Here is a 6,000-nt window from a genome sequence, read left to right as displayed (position 1 = left end):
AGCCAGAAGCAAGGTTGTAGCAAGCATAATTGAACTCCAAAGGGTGTTCTGGTCCATCACATTTAAAGGGACCTCACACCTTTTAAATGCCTTCCCTCCACTGGAAATAATGGATAGGAGCACCTTCTTTTGGGGCTCATAGAACTGGACCACCTGGTCCAATCTTTTTGAAACTTGGCGGGTCTTTTGAGGAGAGGCACTGGATGCAAAGCATAAAAAATAGTGCCTCTACCTTCAAAAATTAGCCCCCCCCCCCAGACCCGTGGATCAATTCTCCGTTACACCCTAGGGGAATCAGTCTCCAAAAGGAATAATGGAGTTTCCAGCAAACATTTCCCTCGCTCCCCACCCACCCCTTTCTGATGACCCTGAAGTGGGGAAGGGCCTCCAATCCATGGGATCCCCTGCCCCAGCCTGGGGATTGGCAACCCTATTCAGAAGAGACAGGCACTATGTGAAGAATATATAGAATTTACTGCCCCAAGATGTAATAATGGCCACAAGTTTGAAAGGGTCCACAGAGATGGGAAGTCTATCAATTGGTTATTAAGTGAAATGGGTAAATGGAAACTCCATATCCAGAGGCTGTGTACCTATGAATACCACTTGCTGATGGGGTACAAACAAGAGGAAGCTTTGGCCTCCATATCCTGATTGCAGGACTTCCCAGACAATGGATCCAGGTGGGCAGCCATGTTGTCTGAAGCAATAGAAGAAAGAATCCAGTGGCACCTTTAAGACCAACAAAGTTTTATTCAAGGTGTGAGCTTTCATGTCCATGCACACTTTCTCAGATACATAGACATGGAAGTTAAGAGTTTATATATAGAGACAGATGCCTCTTCATAAGTGAACAGCAAATTACCATTCAACTTAATGAAGATATTTTGACATATGCAAAAACCAAACAGCAATAACAAATTAAGCAGGGCTTTTATTGTAGAAAATGCCCAGCAGGAACTTATTTGCATATTAGGCCACATCCCCTGATGTCACCATTGTTTTACATAGGGCTTTTTTGTAGGAAAAAAGCCACGGTCCTTGACACCAAGCCAGTTGGAACTGCATTCCTATGCGTTCATGCTAAAAAGAGAAACCCTGAAACTAAGTATATATACAGTCACCAGGTCACTATTTGTTTGGATTTAATTGTGGAGGGGGGAGTGTAGCAATAAATATGTCATAATAGGAGACAACAGTGTAAGGGAGCATAACAGAGTCTCAGTTTATTACTCTTTGCAATTAAGAAAGATCTTACATATCTGTCTCCTATTTTGACATCTTTATTACTACACTGTTTTTTTTAATTAAGCATAATTAACATGCTTCTGTTTTTTACTACACTTTTTTCCCAGTTATGCTTCTCCCTCTCAGGATACTACCAAGAGATGCAGGAGCCTCAGCAAGAAAAAGAAGTTGGCAACCTTATATTTTCTTCCCCCTACCTCTATTAATTTGGCTCTTAAGGTTACAGTCACCTGGACTCCATTCCCTTCTTTCCTCTCAACCATGTGTGAGGTCCTCCCAACCCCCTTTTCCCTACTTTCTCTTCCCACTAAGCTTCCCAGCCCTCATTTCTGCGCTCATCCTGCCTTTCAACAGCGTATTCAGGGCTTTTTTTTTAAAGCAGGAACACACAGGAATGCAGTTCCGACTGGCTTGGCATCAGGGGTGTGACCTAATACACAAATGAGTTCTTGCTGGACTTTTTCTACAAAAAAAGCCCTGAGCATATTGCTCCTCCAGGACTTAAAGTTTCCCTGGATGCGCTCCCATTCACTTCACATCAAGCCAAGCTGACATTTTGCTTTCCATTGTACTGTGTGTATAAACTCTCTGTCACTCTCAGCCTTCTGCCTCTCTCCCAATTTTTTAATATTAGTGGACATTTTTATAACATCAAAGCAAAATGTGGTCATAGTGACATCAAAAAGGGCCATGATTCCAGACAACATCTCAAGCCCACAATGATTATGAAATGGACAATCCCATTTCCTTAGCTCTAGGGGTTCAGTTTTTTAAAAGTAGGCTTTGGAAGAGACAGCCACAAGGTTTCAGCCCTGACTTCCTGTAGGGGGACCCATGGCATTTTAATCCACACAGGGGCAGGCTAAGAAAACAAAGCAGGTGAACCAGAGCCAAGATACTCAAGGCAAATGCCAAGCAGAGAACCATCTGACACATTGCAGAGCTGCCAAAAACATGCAAGAAGCCAGGACACACAAACAAGCATCCTGCAGATTTCAGGGGCTGAATACAGGGCCTGCAACTCTGGCTTGGGGAATTCCTAGAGATCTGGGGTGTGTGCCTGGGGAGGGCAGAGTTTTGGGAGAGCTCAGTGGGGATATGATGCCATACAGTCCACCCACTAAACCTGCCATTTGGGGGGGAGGGGGAACTGATCTCTAGATTACAGAAAACTCCAGCCCCACATGGAAGTTGATAATCCTAGCTGAATCACCAACACTTGTAGGAAACAAAGTTGTTTGTGTTTTGGTCTTGTGAGCTAACAACCGAGAGGAGAAGACAGTCTCTCAAAAAGCACAGTCCGGCATTGGAATCTCTCAGGCATAGGGCTGCCAATCCCCAGGTGGGGCAGGGGATTCCTTGGTTTGGAGGCCCTCCCCTCACTTCAGGGTCTTCAGAAAGTGAGGGGGGAGAGGGAAATATCTGCTGGGCACTCCATTATTCTCTATGGAGACTGATTTCCATAGGGTATAATGGAGAATTGATCTGCGAGTATCTGGGGTTCTGGGGGGGATTTGAGCTAGAGGCACCAAATTTTCTGCTTAGCATCTGGTGCCTCCCCAAAATACCCTCCAAGTTTCAAAAAGATTGGATCAGGGGGTCCAATTCTATGAGCCCCAAAAGAAGGTGCCCCAATCTTTCATTATTTCTAATGGGGGGAAGGCATTTAAAAGGTGTGCGGTCCCTTTCAATGTGCTGGCCAGAACTCCCTTTGGAGTTCAATTATGCTTGTCACAATCTTGCTCATGGCTCCACCCCAATGCCTCCCTCACAACAATGCTGTGATGTTAGGGGTCCAATTAGGGTTACCTGGCTCCCTGCAGGGGATGTCCCTGGTGGCACCATAGAGTTTCATGCAAATGCTGAAGTGTGTCCACGTGATGACATCACTTCTGGGTGATGTCATTAAGCTGGGCACATCAGGCACAAACTGAGCTCTTTGGGGGTGGTGATCCCCCTGCTGGCCAGCAATGTGCCAGCAGGTTGCGGGCCTCCAAACCAGGGGAACCCCTGCCCCCAGCGGGAGGCTGGGAATCCTAAGTCCAATGGGCCCAAGATCAGCCAGTGTGCATCATGGCCCAAATGAAGAACTGAACCCGTATCTAGTCAGCCCAAGTTCAGCGCTCTAGCCACTGCACCACACTGGCTCTACACAGCTCTGTATAATCTGCTAGATGCTTGAAAATCGGCACCCTTCCCTCTTGACTGTGGCAGGCCCAGGCAGGCTGCAACACTCAAAGGTTTTTCAGACCCTGGCAGGTCACAATACGTGACTAGCAGCGGCTGAATTCCACTCAAGGGAATGGCAACTTGTGCAGGCCTGGAATATCACATGGATATCTTGCTCCAACTAAGACTTTAAAGTCCCACAGCATGCTTCTTCAAGCACAAATAAAGAAAGGACCGCACGATGTTGCAAATACCTACAAAGAATGCAATAACTTAATCTCCTGAATGGCTTCCATCCTTTAGGCTCTAGGGCAGAAATCACAGCAGCTGGAGGGAGCCTTTAGGAAGCCAGGTGGCTCATTCCTGAAAAGGGACGGAACAAATAAAAGTCACCTGGAAGCCACATCTTCCTGCCAGATGAGAGAAAGAAGGGGAAGCAGTTCAAGTTAAGCCTGCACAAGGGCAGTGTTTCCACAGGCTGAAACCCCATCCCATTGGGATTCTCATCATGTTCTGAAATGGCTTCTAAACAAAAGCAAGATTCTAGGGTTCAGTCCTGCATGGAAGTAGGGTTGCCAGGTCCAATTCAAGAAATATCTGGGGACCTTGGGAGTGGAGCCTGGAGACTTTGGGGATGGGGCCAGGAAATATAGGGGGTGGAGTCATGAGCAAAGTTGGAACAAGTACAATTGAACTCCAAAGGAAGTTCTGGCCATCACATTGAAAGGGACTGCACACCTTTTCAATGCCTTCCCTCCATTAGAAATAATGAAGGATAGGGGCACTTCTTTGGGGGCTCATAGAATTGGCTCCCCTGGTCCAATCCTTTTAAAACTTGGAGGGTGGTTTGAGGAAAGGCATCAGATGCTATGCTGCAAGTTTGGTGCCTCTACCTCAAAGAACGTCCCCCCAGAGCCCCAGATACCTGCGGATCAATTCCCCATTATTCCCTATTGGACTCATTCTCCATAGGGAATAATAGAGTGCCCAGTAGACATTTCCCTCCCCCCACCATTTTCTAAAGCTTTCTAACGTGGGAGGAGGGCCTCCAAACCGAGGAATCCCCTGCCCCCCTCCCTCTCTCTCACACACACACTTACTGGGTCTGGTTCCTCCACAACTTAACTTGCTCTGAAAACGAAAACAAAACAAACGGAGGCCTTCCCCATGAAGCACTTCCTGTTTCCTGCTCAACTTTAAAGGCACATATTTTAAAAACAGACATGTTTGCAGGTTTCTAAACCTGAGGGAGCTCTAGAGGTACATGGTGACTGTGGGGATGGGGGGGGGGGAGCCTGTTAAACCGGGGGATCCCCCGCTGGGACCTGGGGATTGGGAACCTACATGGAAGCCATGTTCCTTTAACCATGTGCAAAGGAAGACTGTGGTTACTCAGCAGAGAGAGAGAGTGCGTACTCTGTACATGCCAAGACAAACCAGGCTTAGGTAGTCATACTTTCAGGAATAGGCTTTTAAGATATGTGTGGGCTCAAGAGGAAGAGATCGTTTTGGTGTCTGTTTCTATTGTCTCTTTGGCTCTTCCTTCTTTTTTCCAATTCTGTAACGTTTTGCATGGAGCAAAACATCCCTGGACAGACTCTTGGAGGAAGGGCTACACCTTTCCTAAGGTTTCAGTCTAGTGCCAGCAAAGCAACATGCCAAGAGAGAACTAATTTGTTCATCTTCAAGTTGCCGTGGGACTGTGTTATACTGGCTGCAGCAGTCAGACCTGGCAACCCCTGTGGAATTCAGCAGATATTCAATGGCCAGCACAACTCACAGAGAAGCAGCTCTTGGCAATACATAAACCATATTTCTGGCAGCTTTGGATCAACTCTAATCCCACAGTAAATGCAACACATCCATAAGAGAAACCGCCAGTGGGAGCCGTGGGGGATGGGGTAAGGCAAAGTCTCATCCAAATACATGGCTGGGTCTGGCTGGCTCCCATGGAAAATGGAGGGGGTGGGGAACAGTAGTTCTGCCTGCAAACTTTGGCATGCAGCAGTTTCCCATTTCTGGGGGGGCAGCTCAGGCACTCTTTAAAACCACATGTGGTTTTAACATAGAGCTTACTGTATTCAAACAGGTGGAATCCAGCTTTTCTTCAGGCAAAGGTAGACAGAGGTGTTTTCTCCAGACACAAAAAGGGCTGCTGATCATTCAAGGCTCCTGAAAATAGAAGCATTTAAGCCACAAGAAAGTAGTAGAGGAACAACTGCAGACCTCATTTCCTTGTCTATTTTTGAAGCCTTGCTTACGTTTTCTTGTCTATAGCAATGACGGTTGCTCACTGAGAAATGCTGGATTGCTGGGACTGGTTAGCAGCATGCCTTCCCCCTCCTAAGCAAAAGACAGAAATTTGTGTTCTTTCAAATTCAGGGTCTCACATGCAGAAAAGAAATGTAAATTTACTGGGGGGGTTTATAAACTCATAGCTTGACAAATGGATTCCAGCTTGACTCCCCTACTGCAAGATGAGGGAAAGCTGACATCCACTCTGTGTCATGCCTCCACATATCAGCCAGGGGAGGAAAGAGGGCTGAGACCAATGAACTTCTGCTTATGTTACAGCCCCTTCCT

Source organism: Heteronotia binoei, chromosome 12 (assembly GCF_032191835.1).
Source record: "Heteronotia binoei isolate CCM8104 ecotype False Entrance Well chromosome 12, APGP_CSIRO_Hbin_v1, whole genome shotgun sequence".
Taxonomy (NCBI): domain Eukaryota; kingdom Metazoa; phylum Chordata; class Lepidosauria; order Squamata; family Gekkonidae; genus Heteronotia; species Heteronotia binoei.
The sequence above is the reverse complement of the archived record's forward strand: the minus strand, read 5'-3'. Positions refer to the sequence as shown.